Source organism: Sceloporus undulatus, chromosome 6 (genome assembly GCF_019175285.1).
Source record: "Sceloporus undulatus isolate JIND9_A2432 ecotype Alabama chromosome 6, SceUnd_v1.1, whole genome shotgun sequence".
In the NCBI taxonomy this organism is placed as follows: Eukaryota; Metazoa; Chordata; class Lepidosauria; order Squamata; family Phrynosomatidae; genus Sceloporus; species Sceloporus undulatus.
Window position 1 is genome coordinate 4,925,970 of NC_056527.1, and position 17,547 is coordinate 4,943,516.

At 42.7% G+C, this 17,547-nt stretch overlaps 1 protein-coding gene across 1 annotated transcript in view; it reads left to right on the forward strand.

Moving 5' to 3' along the window:
* Window positions 1-17,547, forward strand: part of GJC2 (gap junction protein gamma 2) — an 89,728-nt gene that overhangs the window by 18,572 nt on the left and 53,609 nt on the right. Inside the window, exon 2 of the mRNA XM_042477256.1 lies at window positions 2,953-3,069. The gene's annotated coding sequence lies outside the window, so the exon portion shown is untranslated. The remainder of the gene's footprint in view (window positions 1-2,952; window positions 3,070-17,547) is intronic.

A 17,547-nucleotide genomic window follows, 5' to 3' on the forward strand; every position in this document is an offset into this window, starting at 1 on the left:
TAATGCATTGGTGTTCTTGTTCTTGTGTGTCTTCAAGCTGTTTCCAACTTGTGTCAACCCTATCCTGAGTTCCTCTAAGGCTTGAGAGAGTGCGGGTTCCCAATGGGTTCCCATGGCTGAGCAGGGATTCGAACTCTAGTCTCCAGAGTTATAGTAGAATGTTCAAATCATTACACTACAGTAGTTTCCTGCATTGCAAATCGTAGGCTGAGCTCTCCTCCAGACTGGTATAAAGAAGAGCAAGGTCTTATGATATTGCACCTTGGATTTCACTGATTGTTGTTGCCTCCATGTCCATTTCTTATTTTTTGGAAGGTGTTTGGAGGACGCTCATTCATTCAATGCTCAGGAAATCAGGGGTTAGCATGGAAAAGGTTCAAGACAGAGCTACAGGTGATACTTACCACAGATGAGGCTCACGTCTGGAATTCAATTGGGTGAGACAGGGTGAGACACAGCCCTTCCGAGAGTGTTGGTTGAACAGAAGTGCCGGAGCTAGACTAGAGATCACAGTGATGTAGAGTCCCCATTAAATCCAAACTAGCACATTGAGGGGAGTTTTCCTGGGGTTTTTAAGGGCTAAAACTAGCCGCAGGGCAAAGGTGTTTGGTTGTCTGGGGTCAGGTAATCTGATCTGTCACTCATCAAGGAACATGGGAAGGGAGTTAAGTTGTTGGCCGGCTCATCAGGTGAGAGATCTAGACAATCATAGCCTATTCTTCTGATTATGGAGGTGATGATAGTCCCATTAGTGACTCCCAAACTACCTTTTGGGCAAGTCTGAGGGGCATTGTTCTAACCAGCTTAGACTTGTGGCAACTCTATGAATGAGAGACCTCCAAGAACTCCCATCATCCACAGCCCTACTCAGATCTTCCAAACTCAGCACAGCCATGGCTTCTTTAATTGATACAAACCACCATAATAGAATCTTCCTTTACTTTTACCTTCCATTTTACCAAGCATGTAAAATGCTTAATTTGCTCTTGGATCCAGGTCTATGTCTTTTTTATGTGCCTCCTTCATCCTGGTCCAAAAAACCCCACCTTGGCCTTTAATGAACTCCTTTATGAAAGTCTAGTGATTCTGCTTACATCTGTAGCACTACATGGTTTCAAACTGTTTTAGTTTATTTAAACTGTCCCATTGTTTTAATACACTTTTTACACTCTCCAATTATTCCTCACAGCTTTCAGTTTGTAAATTGTTCCCGGTTGTTTTGCATTATCGAGTTTGTCTCTGTGTTGCCTGGAGATCTTGTGATATAGGGCAGGATATAACTGTTGTAATAAATCAATCATAAACCCAGCCTCTGGTTCTTCACTTGGGCAAATCCAGTTTCAAAGCTTGTGAATGGAGCTTTGGCTGCTTTCTTGCTGATTCGGGAATGATGGGAATTACAGTCCCCCGCTCCCAATTGCAATCCCACAACTGAATGTTTCCAAGCTTTGCTCAATCAATACAAAAAGTGAAGCCTGCAAAGAAACAGCAGGGTTTCGCTCGATTAAAGTGGTGGAAACAGGGACATCATGAAGGGGTTCTGCTTGAAGTGGGCCATGAGAGAAGTGAAAAATAACTTTAGGGCATCATGTGGCCAATATAGTGTGGATGCAGAGGTTAAAGGGAAACCACAGGACAAAGGGCATTAAGTGTGTATTTGTGTGCCAAATATGTGTGTGAGAGAATAGAGACAAGAAAGGAAAAACAGCCATAGTAATTGGCTGGTGAAATTGGAATGAAGCTAATTTGGAGTACTTTATATATTACTCCAGCTTTTGAAGCATTGGAGCATCTTCATCGGGCAAGATAGGTATTATTATGATTTTTGTTCTTTTTCAAAGCTATAGCCATGTTTGTCTGTAGAATCAGTGTGTAGAGAAATCTTGCAGCACCTTTGAGACTAACTGAAAGAAAGAAGTTGGCAGCATGAGCTTTTGTAGACTTAAGTCTACTTCCTCAGTTGCATTTGGTCTTGACTTAAGTTGACTTACGTCTACAAAAGCTCATGCTGCCAACTTCTTTCTTTCAGTTAGTGTCAAAGGTACTACAAGATCTCTCTACATTTTGTTGTTGTTGGTTTTTTGTTGCTGATGCTGAAGATCTTCATCCTGCTTTAATGGTTTCTCAGGTGTCACTGACTGGAGCCTTGGATCATCAGTGATTCTGATTCTATCCTGGGATTTGTAGTTTTGCAAGGTACCAGAGCTCCCTGATGGACTGGGTTAACATCCCAGGATTCTGCAGGCTGGAGCCGTCATAATTGAAGTAGTGTCAGACTGCATTATTTCTAAAGTGTAAATGCAGCCTCAGTAGGGATGGTGATGGGGAAAGGGATTGTGAATGGTCACAGTCTTGCCCTTCCCAGTACATTCAGGCAAAAGTAAACTTCTGCATCCTCTCCTAGTTTGTGTGCTCTTCCTCATTAATTATTTTGCCAATCTCAACTTCATTCTGAAGTTGCTTGACCCATATGGTGTCTTGGTTTTCATCTGTGAATGACTCAAAGGTACAGCAACAATAACAATAGAAGGAAATGCCTCGTATTCCCCATTGTAGGAATCAAGGCAAAATTTCATCCATGTACAAGGATACCTGGTATGCTCAGCTAGAGGGTCACACTGCCACATTCATTGAAAGTATGGCTTGTGCCATAGTTGACTGTAAACTTGGCCCTTGCTGGCCTCGTGGTTTTGCTGAAGCAGTTCCTCTGTCATCTGGCCATGAGGTGACCAGAGGTTTGTGTTTTTTTTGGGGGGGGGGATTGAGAAATGCAAACATTTGAACCCAGAAATGTGAATGCGGTTCCAGGCGCACGAGCCTCACTGCCTGTAACAATGGGACCCTTTCAAAAAGGGACACAAAACGATGCCACGTTGTGCTTGGTGGTGCAAGCCTGCTGGTCCAGTTCCCAGATAATGATGAATTGTGTTTCTTTCTTTCTTTTCGTGTCAGAGGTGAAACCACCGCAGCTCCGTCGCACGGATCCTCTGTGTTGAAAAAAGAAAGAAAGAAAGAAAAGAAAAGGACGATCTACAGTCAAAGACCACCCATTTTTCCTGTCTGTGAAAGGTATGGAATGCATTCTGCTTTTTCTAATAATAGAAAGTTGCATGCATCTTACACAAGTTGCAAACCAACTGCATTCTGGACATTTATTGTGCTGTAGCCTGTCCTATGCAATTCACTTTATTTTATTATTATTATTATTATTTGAAAACAGCCTATCTTTTCCAGTTAACACATCTGCTTGAAGAGCAACTTCATGAACTCGGACGTTGCGTCACAATTTCGACACGCCGAAGTCCTAATTTCTTTGGCTATCTTGGCATTGCAGTCTGCATATTTTTCCTCTCTCACTTGACCTTTGAGTCAGGCATCCCCATGTTCACCTTCCAAAGGCAGAAGAGGCTGGCGGCTTCTCTGACTCTCTGTTTATGCAAAGCTGTGCTCGGTTTAGGATCTTTAATGCATCCTTCTTAGCTGTTTTGACGGGTTGTCAGGCTTGTCCAGCGCCTGGGATTCGTCTTGCGCTGTTGTTTTTTGGGCTGTTGTGTCCGGTTTTTGGCCCCAGTGAAGTTGCTTCTTATCACGAAAGGAGCATTGAGAATAGGTTGAGTCCTGCACTCTTTTGTTTCACAGAGGGACCGAATCTGAAGATGGGTTGAATAAGCCAGTAGTAAGGATCTAGTTAACGTTGCTGATTGGTGCGCATTGGGCATGAAAACTGCACACTTCCATAAGTAACTTGAGTTTTAGCTTAAGTGCCGATTGCCACGTAATCCAAAAAAATCAACAGCGCTCTCATTTATTCACACAACTTCAATTCCCCCTTTTGTCCTACTCTGTCAATACAAAGGACTTAGCAGAATCCCCCAGCCATATTCTAGGAGTTATACTATAGTTATGATATAATAATTATATAATATATAATAATATTACAGTTGGCCCTCCTTATCCACAGATATTTTTATCCATGGAGTCAAGCACCCACTACTTGAAAATATATATAAAAAAGTATAAATTCTAAATAGCAAACCTTGCTTTTCCATTTTATATAAGGAATACCATTTTGTTCTGCCATTATATTTAATGGGACTTGAGTATCCACAGATTTTGTTACTCATGGAGGATCCTGGAACCAAACCCCAACGCATAACAAGGTCCCACTGTATATTATTATATTATATTACTATAATATAATATAACTGTGATCTTCTTCCATACTGAGAGCCAGCGAGGTACAGTGGTTTGAGCACTGGACTATGACTCTGGAGACCAGGGTTCGAATCCCAGCTTGGCCATGTTAACCCACTGGGTGACCTTAGGCAAGTCACACTCTCTCAGACTCAGAGGATGGCCATGGCAAACCTCCTCTGAACAAATCTTGCCTAGAAAACCCCTTCATAGGTTCACCTTAGGGTTGCTATAAGTCGGAAACTATTTGAAGCCACACAGCAACAAGAATATGAAGTTCCTGCAGTGTGTTTCCATGGAGGTAAGCCTAAATATCCCAAAAGCATCTGATCTTTTCTGATCTTGGAAGGAAACAGGGTCAGCCCTGGTTAATACTTGGATGGGAGACCACCAAGGTGCTGCAGACTATATTTCAGAGAAAGGAACAGGTAAAACCACCTCTGAGTATTCCTTGCTTAAGAAAACCCTATGAAATTCATGGGGTCCCCATAAGTCGACAGGCGACTTGAAAGCGTGCACACACACACAAACATATGGAAGCATAAGTCACCAAGACAGTTCAGGTTTGAAAAAGTCACTTTTCCAAGCTTGTGAAGTGAATGATGCACATATTTCATTGCTCCGGAGCAAGACTAGAGGAGTGTGCGCATGTGTCTGTCATGGCTTCATGATACAGAATTATGGGATTTGTAGTTTTGTGAGATGTTTAACCACCTCTTTCAGAGCGTTCTGCTGCCACAATAAACTAGAAATCCTAGAATTCCATAGCATGAAGCCATGGCAGTTAAGTGGTGTCAAGAAGCATTAATTCTGCATTGTGGCATAGCCTCTGATAGAGGAAAGTAAATACTTGGCCAGGGGTTGAGACAATTGTGTGAGGAAAAGTTACTTTTCTGGATGACAACCCCCAGTATCCCCCCAGCCAGCACTGCCTCTCTTTTTGTTTTACTGGTATTGGTTTTACCAGTGTCATCATTGTGTCCTTTATTTTTGTGCCAGGTTGTGTCAGACCATTTCTTGATAAGTCTGCAGATTGTGCCTTATGGGGATTTTACACTTTTGTCACTTCTGGCACAACCTTTCGCAAAAATAAAGGATGCAATGAACTTATTTTCTCAACATCATGCACTTAGGGACCAATGATGACACTGACAACATTTCATCAATATACTGTAATAACTTCCGGGTGATAATTATTACTTTAGGATACCCCCTTGTAACGTACCATCTGCAGACTTTTACAATATCAGGCATTTAGAGGGTCAAGAAACGCTGGGGAAAATGTGTAAATCCGGATGGTGACTATGTAGAGATAAGTTAATAACTACAGATCAAAACAAACTATCTGTCAATTTTTTTTAACGGTGATAATTAAAACTTTACGATCCCCTTCTTTGTACCCTAGCCTTCTAACCTTCCAAACTTCCCACCGTCTTTCTAATATACTTCTCGCTTTTTGTTTCTTATCCCTTAATGGCTGAGACGTCACTTTTGACCTCTTCCCTCTTAGCAGCTGCAACTTTTCTCAGTGCAACATGTTCCAAATCTTGAATGGATGATCTCTGTTGTTGTTTTTTCACTGAAACCCACCAGAACGTTGGGTTCAGCTTCCCGCTCTTTAGAAGAAGCAGCTATCTTTTTATTCCTTCTTCCACACTTGTGATGCTGCCAAGAAAAATGCATCCAGGATGCTCGATTTTAAAGAAACGGCGAGACAGAGACTGTGGCATTCAGTTGCTTTGTGTGGTGGAAGTCATGGCCAGATGTGGTTTGGCTATGCTTTATCGTACCCGCCAACATGTGGAAAAGCAATATCAGAGTGGGGTGAAAAAACTGATATGGGCAGGCAAAGTTATGAAGGGGGAGAACATGCAAAACTACTATTTAAGGCAGAGAAGTCCTGGAACGTATGTGTTGAGTTGAAGAAGCCTGCAAAAAATAAAATAAATCAGCCTACTGGGAAAGATAAGATTTTGCCTACTCCTCTCCTTCTTGCTGTACTAACTGAGTGCAAACTACTTTTTCCACTTTGAACTCCATTTGCAGTAGTTGAAATAAAGTCTTCACTCCATCTGATGAAGTAGACTAGACTGGAGCCATCCGCTTTAGCTCCCGAGGGAGCCTGCAGCAGCCAAACCACATGGGCTCCCTCCGCACCAAAAAGAACCTGGAAAAAATGGGGTATTTTTCGCATGCATGGGCACCACTGCCATCATTGAGCCATTAGTGCACGGTGCTGCATCAATGACTCAAGCATGGTGCCCAGCGTATGGACGCGGCGCCATGCTTGCATCATCATTTATATTGTTATCTTTTGTTGTTCACCGCCTTGATTTTCAGAAGGGCGGTATATAAATAAAATTTTATTATTATTATTATTATCATGGCAGCCCCATGTGGATGGGAGGCTGCCATGATGGCAGTGTCCATACGGACTAGGGTTTGGGAGCATGCGGCTGGTGTGCACTCGCAAACCCTAGAATCGGCGCCCCCACGCTGCTTCCCGCCCGTTTATCTTGGGCTTTAGTTTACAATAGTTTACATTATCATTTTCTTTCTTTCAGGCTGGCACTGCACTACTGCAAAAATAATGCATTTGACACCACTTTAACTGCCATGGCTCAGTGTTATGGAATTCAGGGATTTGTAGTTTGTGGTGGCACCAGAGCTTTCTGATAGAGAAGGCTAAGATATCTCACAAAACTACAAATCCCAGAATTCCATAGCATTGCACCAAGGCAGATAAAGCAGCATCAAACTGTATTATTTCTGCAGTAGTGCAGATGCAGCCTCTGTTAAGGTGTAGAAATAATGCAGTTTGGCACCACTTTGACTCCTGTGGCTCCGTCCAACAAAATCCTGGGATTTGTAGTTTTGTGAGGCACTACCACTCTGTCAGAGAAGGCTAAAAACCCTGTCAAACTATCAGTCCCAGGATTCCATAGAATGGAGCTGCAACACTTAAAGGTGCTGTCAAACTGCATTATTTCTACAGTGTAGATGCACCCTAGGTCTCAAAGCGGCTACAACAGTGATTCCCACGCTTTGGCATTCTGGGTGTTTTGGACTTCATCTCCCAGAAGCCCTAGACAGCTTGGCCAGAAGTAAGGAATTCTGGGAACTGAAGTCCAAACCATCTGGAGGACCAAAGTTTGGGAAACACTGTGCTGCAAGGTCCCTTTGTGCATAGTTGAAATAAGACAAGAGATGGAGGCAAAATTAGGGCATTGCCCTCCCAAATGAGACTTTTCTGCACAGCTGGCATGAGGATTTGGGGACTTACAGCCCAAAAAGAAACATCCCCACTTTCTAGCACACTTACACACATAAGGCTTTATCACACTAGCGAGATCCCGCGGGAAAACGGGATTTAAAGGAGAGTTAAATTGATTTTGAATGTAAACAGAACCCGCAAATTCGGGAAGCTTATCACACCAAATTGCTGCTAAAGTGAAATGATGTGGAGTTAAACCAAAGTTAAACCAGAGAAAAATTTCAGAATTTCCTGAAAGTAAGAGCTGCCGTTTCCCCCGGTTTAACTTCAGTTTAACGTCGCGGCGTTTCACGTTAACAGCGACATCGTGTAATAATAAACTTTGGGTGTTTCCCTGTTTTCTCCAATTTAACTCTCCTTTAAATCCCATTTTCCTGCGGGATCTCACTAGTGTGATAAAGCCCTATGTGTGTAAGTGTGCTAGAAAGTGGGGAAGTTTCTTTTTGGACTACAAGTCCCCAAATCCCCAAGCCAGCTGTGCAGAAGTCTCATTTTGGAGGTCAATGCCCAGATTTTTAGTGTGATAAACCCCATAGATATATTTGCACAACTCGAGTGGAAGAGGGGGAAAACCAATTAACTTTATGTTTTAGTACTGAAGCCCACCTTCCTAAGCTCTCCTTCAACTGGAGAGCCAAATGTCCTCCTCTCTTCTCTCTTTCCCCTCCTCCTTTTCTCAGCCTCTCCTGTTCCTTTGCTCAGGAATCCAGCTGAGTGAAGTTTCCAGATTCCTGCAAGAGGAAGGGGAAGGGGAAGGGAAAGGTTGCTTTTGTCCAGGCCGGATGGAAGAAAAAGAAGAAGGCAGAACCCAGCCTTTCAAGCAATCTGAGGAGTGGGAGACCCTCCAAGCCAAAAGGAAATTAGGATCAGCTAACCAGAAGAAGCTGTCATTTTGTGGGACTGGTGGAGGTCTTTCCAGAGAACTTGCCAAGGATGGGATCCTTTTGCAAAGACCCCAGGCCAGGAATTCTTTGTACGTTGGCTTATGCTCTTTTATCCCCCCACCCTTCACTTTTCAAAAACACGGTGTAAATGAAAATCCCTCCTGAGAAAGCTTTGCAAATTGTCCTTGCGTTTGCTTGGAGCATTGGCTCATGGCTTTCTGCTTGGCGCTTGAGAAGTGTCTTTGTTGTGACAGTGCAAATGCTAGGGTGGGTGGGTACGGAAATGGCTTTGGAGACAAGATGTGTTAGCCGGACCACTCTGAACGGTGGCTTTGCACTCTGGATTACTTTCTGAAGATGGATCGCTTCTTTCCGCACATGCTAATCCCTCTCTGGACTGTGCATTCAGGCTGGGTAAGGGTATAACTGGTGTGCGTGGGTGCAAAAAAAAGGGTATTTCCCCCCTCCACCCACCCATACTGCCCCCCAAATGAAATATGTCTTCGGTCACCACATTTCTGGCATTGCAGTTACTCAGAACCTCAGTTCAGCATTTAGGAAGGCAACTTAGGCATCCCAGGAAAAGGGGCAAGGTAAAGGACCAAGGGAATGTGCTAGGTGCAATTTCAAATCATTTTCAGTATCTCACTCTTTACAATGCTAGAAATTTGGGGACTGAAGGATCTGATTGTTATTTTTCTTGTGTGCCTTCAAGTCATTTCTGACTTATGGTGGCCCTAAGGTGAAACTATCATGGGTTTTTATTGGCACGTTTCTTTAAAGGAGGTTTGCCATTGCCATCCTCTGAGGCTGAGAGTGTGTGATTTGACCAAGATCACCCAATGGGTTTCCATAGCCAAGCCGGTATTCGAACCCTGGTCTCCAAAGTCATAGTCCAATGCTCAAATCATGCTGGCTTGAGGATTTGATTTGAAGCAGAATTCTGATTTGGGTGGCAATGTTAGGTTTACTTATCATTTCTTAGTACAGTTCAGATTAGTTACTCCTCAAGCAAGTAGTCTTACTTATAGTGTGTAGGGAGATGAATGAGGAATTAACTTTTATTTTACCCCCACCACTGTGCAAATTTAGGAGCAAAGCCTGGTTTGTGATAGATTCCTGCAGTGGGAGTGTGGAATTGGGAAATGGTCATTTTGGCTTGACATGAGGTGTGATGGCATGGGTGGGTTGGACAGTGTGCCATTTTTGGACATGTGTCTGTACATAACATCTGCTTGAGCACATGTGTGCCATGCCATGTAAGGGTGCAAATAGGTTTGTTAATGCTGTGTGTTCCCTCTGTGTTTCATGAATTTTAGGAAGGTACATAGTTGTTGGCAGCATTTTTCACAGTGCAAAGATGATGTTTTAGATTTAATGCATGTGCATGTTTTGCACAAGTGCCCAAATACCCTAAAGGTACCAGATTTTGTCTGAGCTTGGAAGCTGAGCAGAGTCAGCCCTGATTAGTACTTGGATGGGAGGCCACCAATGAATACCAGGTGCTGTATGCCCTGTCTCAGAGAAAGGAACTGGCAAACTCATCTCCGAGTATTTCCATGCCTAAGAAAACCCAAGGAAATTCGTGGGGTACCTATATATCAACAGGCAGGTTGAGGATACATACACACACCCACAAGTTTTGGACACAGTTAAAAATCCTCCTTATTTTTGCATACATCTGTGGTTGAAAGAAACTTGATTATACTGTCAGAAGAAAGTGAGGAGGGATGACTGAATGTTTATTGTTTGCCCCAAGCAGAATAGATGCATAGAATCAATGGGGTTTACATAAGTGTTGGATCAGTATGGGTTCAATGGATCTACTAGTGGGATTCAGACCCATACGTAGACAATGTAGGGCAATGGTTCCCAATCTTTGGGTCCTCCATTTGTTTTGGACATAAGCTCCCAGATGCCCCAACAGTCCCAGATGTGGCCAACAGTCAGGAATTATGGGAGCTGAAATCCAAATCAGATGGAGGACCAAAGGTTGAAAACCACTGATCTAGGGCAACCTTCAAAACCTTGTTGCCCTCCAGATAGTTTGGACTTCCCCTCCCATGGTCCATTCTCACGAGTTGTGCTAGCTGTGGCCAAAGGGCATTGCACTCCAAAGCATCTGGAAGGGAAAATTTGTGCTGGGCAAACTTTGCCAACCTGTTGCCTTTCACATGTGTGGGACTACAATACCCATCATGTCAGACAACATGGCTATTGAGGAGGATTGATAGAAGGAGATGACAGATTGATGAAGATGTGGTAAAAGTAACCAGATGATGACATTAAAAAATATTGTGCTTTCATTTCAGTTGGGACTAGCAGTCAGGGTTTTCAGCCATACAATTGTCCCATGCTGCATCTGGCACAACTCTGGCATTCAAGGGATTTTGGGCAGCGCAATTGCAATAGGAATGTGTATAAACAATACAGAACAGGAGTAGTTTCTTCCTTACAAGGGTGTTGGCATTACTCTAGTGCCATCTCAGTTGCCTGAGGACAGGAGTAGTGTAATGGAAGGGGAGAAACTAGAGCTCAGTGGCAGAGGATATGTTTGGCATGTGGAATACCCCAGGCTCACTCCAGGGCATCTTCAAGTAATGTTAGGGAAAATCCCATATATATATATATATATATATATATATATATAGCGCTTCAATACATGATATTGCATAATACTGCTAAAAATATTACATATTATTCCCCTTTTCCCCTCCCTCCCCATTCCCTAGCTCCCCCGAGGTCAAAAATACCCCTACTACATTTGGCCCTTAGTATCCACAGATTCTTTATCCACAGATTCAACTATCCATGGCTTGAAAATTATATACTGTATATACTTATATATAAGTCTAGAAATTTTAGTCAGAAAAATTGATGCCTAAAACCTGAGTCAACTAATCCACGGGTCAATGTAAGCACTGTACTTTAACTCTTATTTTAAAAGGAGCCATGCCTTGGTGAAAAACAAGAGTATAATCCAGTGATGGTGAACCTTTTACAGGCTGGGTGCCCAAACTGCAACCCAAAACCCACTTATTTATTGCAAAGTGCCATGTCCCTCTGGCTTTCTAGTAACAAACTCTGGCAAAGTCTGTGCTGGGGTGATGACACGTGCCCACAGAGAGGGCTCTGAGTGCCATCTCTGGCACGCGTGCCATAGGTTCGCCATCACTGGTATAATCTGTTCTGGAAGCATTGACCTCCTTCTCTATTGTCTTATCCATCCAACTTTTAGGATGAGTACGAACAGTTGTGCCTGTTGGAATTTTGTATGTTGTTTGGCATTGTTTTCCTTTGCTTCATCCTTTATCCTTTGCCACATGCCCCTAGGTTTTACCCTCAAATAATAATAATAATAATAATAATAATAATAATAATAATAATTTTGGCCCTATATACATGAGGTCAACTTACAGTCGCCCCTCTGTTTCCGTGGACTTGGAATCTGCATCCCTTGCTTGTTTGTGGGTGGAAAATGAAGGGGGACAAAATGGGGAGCACACCACCATTCAAGTCAATGGGGCTTGAATATCGGTGATTTTCTGTTTTCGTGGATGTGTGACTTGGCCAAGGCAATCTATTGGATCCAGTAGATGGCCTTAGCCAAGTCACACTCTCTCAGCCTCAGGAAAAGGCAGTGGCAAACATCCTCTAAACAAATCTTGCCAAGAAAACCATAGGGTCTCCATAAGTCAGAAACGCATGTTTCATGAAAGCTTGGAAACATTTTAAAAAATCCCTTTCTGTTAAATTTTGCAGGGAGAATTTTACTCTTTTTCATTACTTACAGTTCCAAGAAACAAATAATGATAATGTGCTTTGGGGACATTGTTTTGTTCAGTTTCTTCGGAGCTATTTCCATTGCAGAGGGTCCTTTTGACTCCACACTAAGAAAATTGCAGCAGCCAAATTTTTAGTCACTTGATGAACAGGGATTCGAACCCTGGTCTCCAGAGTTGCAGCCTAACACTCAAACCACTGGCTCTTGGTTGCTTCTATACTCTAGAAATAATCTAGTTTGACAATATTTTAAGTGCTGTCACTCCATCCTATAGGATACTGGGATTTGTGGTTTTGCACATTCTTTAGCCTTTTCTGCCAAAGAGTGCTGGTCCCTCATAAAACGGCAAATCCCTGGGTTCTGTAGGATGGAGCCATGGCAGTTAAAGTGGTGTCAAACTGCATTTTTTCCACAGTGTATATACAACCAAGAGTCAGTGTGGCGTAGTTGTTTGATTGTTGGACTATGACTCTGGAGAACGGGGTTCGAATCCCAGCTTGGCCATGAAACCCACACTCTGCCTTGATCTGAGAAGAAACAGCAAATTCACAAAGTATTTATTTTTTAGTCTTGAAATCAAACTTCAAACTCTTCTAGGGATAACACTGACTCATAGTTTGGGCATCGATGGACCTATTAGAGCAGTGGTTTCCAAAATGCTGGTCTTCCAGATGCTTTGGATGACATGTCCCAGAATTTCTGACTCTTGGCCAAGCTGTCTGGGGCACCTGGGAGCTGAAGTCTGAAATTTGGGAACCACTGATAGAGGCATGTCCTTCATTGTGAAACTACCTGTGGAACTTTTCATTGGAAAGACATCAGAAAAAAACAATTTTCACCATCAGAAAAATTCACTATAAAAATTGACAGTGCGGCAGCAGTGCTTTGAATCTCACATGTACATAATAGTTCTGATATGTACAATTCCTGGAGCAAAAGACATGCAGGAAAATCATGGCAAAACTATGCCATCGGTCTCCAAATGTCCTTTTTTAAGTACCGCTAGGTGGAGCGCTTTTATTTTCTCAATAGCAAGGATGCACAAGGCACAGATGGAGGCCCTTGGCAAGTGACCTGAAAGGAGTCTGGAAAGGGATCCAAGTTGCACAGGGTTGAACTGAATCATAACAAGAGCAATGACAGCAGCTGGGTAAAAGAGACATTTATTTATTGGGACAGTTGGAACTCTATGACACGGGAAGCTCATGCAAAAGTATTCAAAGTGCCACGTTTTTGTCCACTTTGGCTCATGTTCTGGGATGTGGAATGATCAGAACTTGGAAAAATTAGTACAGCTACCAGAATCCCCTCCAGCTAGCATTGCCATGGAGAATTCTGGTAGATTCAGTTCAATCAAGTAACTTTTCCAAGCTGTGATGAGAAGATAAAGGTGACCAGGGTCCAAAATACACTGCAGAAATACTCTGGTTTGAGACCACTTTACTTCCTGGAAATTGTAGTTTATTGTGGCACCAGAGATCTCTGACAGAGAAGGATAAAGGTCTCACAATACTACTGTTCCCAGAATTCCCTAGCTTTGAGTCAGGGCAGATAAAGTAGTCTCAGATTGGATTATTTCTGCAGTGTGTTTTGGCCCATAGTGTTGGAATAATAATAATAGTAATAATAATTTGTTTTATTTATATACCGCTATTTCAAAGATCATAGCGGTGAACAGCAAGTAAGCTAATTAGCAAGTAAGCTAATTTGCCCCCAACAGTCTGGGTACTCATTTTAGCCCCCTCCTCGGAAGGATGCAAGCCTGAGTCAAGCTTGGGCCCTTTTGCTGGTCTTGAACTCGCAACTCGCAACCTTGTGGTCTTGAGTGAGTGGCTGTAGTACAGGCATTTAACCACTGCGCCACCAGGGCTCCTGTCTCAACTATTTGTACAATCATATCTCAAACCCACACAACAGTGATACCTTTATTGGCGGACCCAAATGCACCATGTTGGTTCATGTATTGCAACAAATATTTTGTGCATTTTGGCTGGCTAATAAAAGTATCACTGTTTTGTGGATTTTGGATGTTGTTGTATATTGCCACATGGCCAGCATGGCTATCCCTGAATATGCCAACTGATTTTAGTTTAGCCTCTTTACTAGTGAGCAATTTTTCCAACCCTATTTCTTCCCCAGTTTTCAAAGTTTCCATTGTGACAGGGGGAACAAAATGCCTTTCAGGAGAGGCAAACTGGATTGCTAGCCAAAAGGCACGTTCCCACTATGATTTAAAGCGAATCACTGATCGGGTTATATGACTGCCGTTCCCATTTGAAACTGGTTCTGATCCTACTTTGATCGGTTTCAATTGCAGTGAACTGAGGCAAATGCAAAAAAACCCTCACTCTTTCCTGACACTAGCTCTTTGGTGGTTCTTTTGGAAAGAATTGATTCCGGTGCGTGTTCGACAAGTGGGAACGATGGATCTGAATCGCATCATTCTGGAGGGGAGGGACTAATGGCAGAGGAGTGTTCATCCCTCCTCAGTTTTTGGTAGATCACCATTTCCCTCCCAGCTCTGCTTTTGTGCTTCTGGTGTGACCTATGGGTGCATGATTTTTTAAAAAAATAAAATAAAATAGATAGAAGATTCAATCCCTTAATTTTGCAACTACTTGCAACCAGTGAGGAAAGTAGTTGCAAAACCAATGAATCCAATATTCTATCAATTATATATGTATATAGTGCTTTCCACAGCTTTCAGCATACCATGAAAGCCGCGCGGGGAGTAGGGGCAGTGCATCCCATAGGGACGAATGGGGTGTGTGCCTGTGGTGCGCGTGCGCTGCTGCACCACCATGCCGCCGCATGCACGAGCCTCATTCATTTAAATGGGGCTCAGGCATAGGCATTATTTGCTTTACATCGGGGAGTCCGGAACGGATCCCCCGCGTAAAGTAAGGGCACACTGTATATAGTTCCCAAGCCGGGCTGCCCAGGCTGCCACTTATTTACTGATGACGCACAGATGGTCGACATGCATTTTGAAGCGGCGCAAACTAGTGGGGACGACAGTCGTGCCAAAAAAGAAGCGATTCCAAGTGGATAATGAAAAGATCTGCTCTCAGAGTGGAAACAACGTCCCTTTTGGAATCGAATCACTAACACGGAGCGAGGGCGAATTGCAAACCAGTTTAAATGTAAGTGGGAATGAGCCCAAAGAAGAAGGCTTTCTGGTGTACTTTTATCACTGGCACCTCTCTGTCTCTGGGACAATGGGATTGCTTGTAATTCTGATGAGTTATTTCCTCTGCTCTCTGCAGGAAGAAATACCTAAACTATGTCCATTTGAAACCATGCAGACTTCAGTTTCCTTTGTTTCACCATGACAAATGTTTGGAGCATTGACAGACAGCAATTTTTCCAAGTCGGAGCGATGCTATCAGCTGTCTGACAGCCTTGCTAGAGCAAAGCTGTTTTTATCGGAGCTCGAGAAAGTTTCTATATTGGACTGTAACTCCCAGACTAACGCTGACCTTAGCCATGTTGACCATATTCACTGGAGGCTTGTGGACCAAAACAGCAATCTTTCCAAACTCTGGATTTAATCCTGTCTGGTAATATCCCATCATCAGATGAACTAAGCTTCTAAGGGTGCATCTACACTGCAGAAATAAAGCAGCTTCCCATCCAAGTACCAACCAGGGCTTACCCTACTTAGCTTCTTGGATCAGACAATATTGTATTCAGGGTGCTATGGCCATATCTGGGAGGAAAATGGCATGAATCAGCAATTGAATAAAATATAGACTAATTTATATGGAATGACAAAAGGATGTATATATGAGGTTATACATTGAGAACTGATATAAGAAAATAAGACGTGATTTATCTGTAAAATAAATAAATTTACCTGTAAAACAGCTGATAAAAAACCATGCACAGTTTGAACTGTTTAATTGGTAGAATAGCAGAAAGGATGCAAATATTAAGAAGAAATGAGGAAGGGAATAAAGTGGGCAAATTCAATGCTATATGGAAAATGAAAAGGAGAAAGAGGGGGTTTAAATGTATTAAAAAGCTGAAGAGAACAAAATTGTTTAAAGAGAGATGGATGTACTCTCATGGACTGATATAATCTTATTAAAAATAATAAACAAATAAAACCATTTTACACCACTTTAACTGCCACAACTCAGTCCTGCGGAATCCTGGGATTTGTAGTTTGGTGCCGCACCACAGCTCTCTGTGAGACCAGGCCGAATGCCTCACCAAACTACAAATCCCAGGATTCCACAGGACAGACCCATAGTAGATAAAGCAGTGCCAAACTGCTTTATTTCTGAAGTATGGCAGGTCTTTTAGAGAAGAACTGGGAAGATCTTTGAAATGCATGAGGCTCCGACGTTTCCGTATCAGGTTCTGTTTAGGATTCGTGATCAATTGTTTTCGGGGGATTTTATCTTTTCTCTAAAAAAAATGGCTAATCCAGAGATGAGTTGTAGCTTTCAGCCTAAATACAAAAGCCCTCCGAAAACAATAACTCAAAGTACTAGAAGGCATCCCAGGATTCTGCAGGACGGAGTTGTGGCAGTTAAAGATGCCCATAGCCACAGATGCTGGCGAAACGTCAGGAATAAACTCTCCTAGAACATGGCCACAGAACCCAAAAACCCCACAAAAGCTATTAATTTAAGCAGTTTAGGAATGCCCTGCAGTGTGCCTTGGGCCATGTGTTGGGTGGCCAAATTTGAGAGCTTGGTCCTGAGTCTCTAGCTTCCATGAGTCATTTTCCAGATGCGGGTGCGAATTCTACAGTTTCGCTGGGCTCAGCTCCAGGCAAGAAGAAAATCTCCAGCTCAGCTATTAAAGCAGCAACTTCCTATGATTTGACATGATGCTGAAGCTTGCAAACGCAAATACAGAGGGTCTCTTTATTTAGTTAGCCCCCTCCTTCTGTCTCAGTTCTTGTAGCACCAGGACTCACCCTCTGCTCTGCTTTGCATCCGTGTTTTTTTCTAGAAGCAAGTATGCTAAAGCAAGTCTTCCTTGACCTTATCCCATCTTCTTAAGTAAGTGAAAAAGGAATAATCCCCTCGTTTCACTTTGCTCCAGGAATTTAGCTAAATCTTTAGCCAAGATTTCTGTCATCATTTCCAAAGAGGAAATTGTGTTCCTTCTGTGGTTGAATCACAAGCCGTGATCAACTTTGGCTGGTACTTAATGTATGAAGTGCAGTGACCAAAATGGAAATATAGGGCAATATGCCCTTGCACACAGAAGGCCTCTAAACTGAGGGACAAAAAAGACTAACCAGGAAAGTCTGGTACTTGGGAATCCTTATTTAAGATTAGTGCAAAATTATTAAGTCCATTGTATGTGTTCACTACAGTGATTCGATGTAAATATCCAGTGAAACAAAGAAACCATATAAACCATCTAGAAAATGACCATACAGCAGAAATATT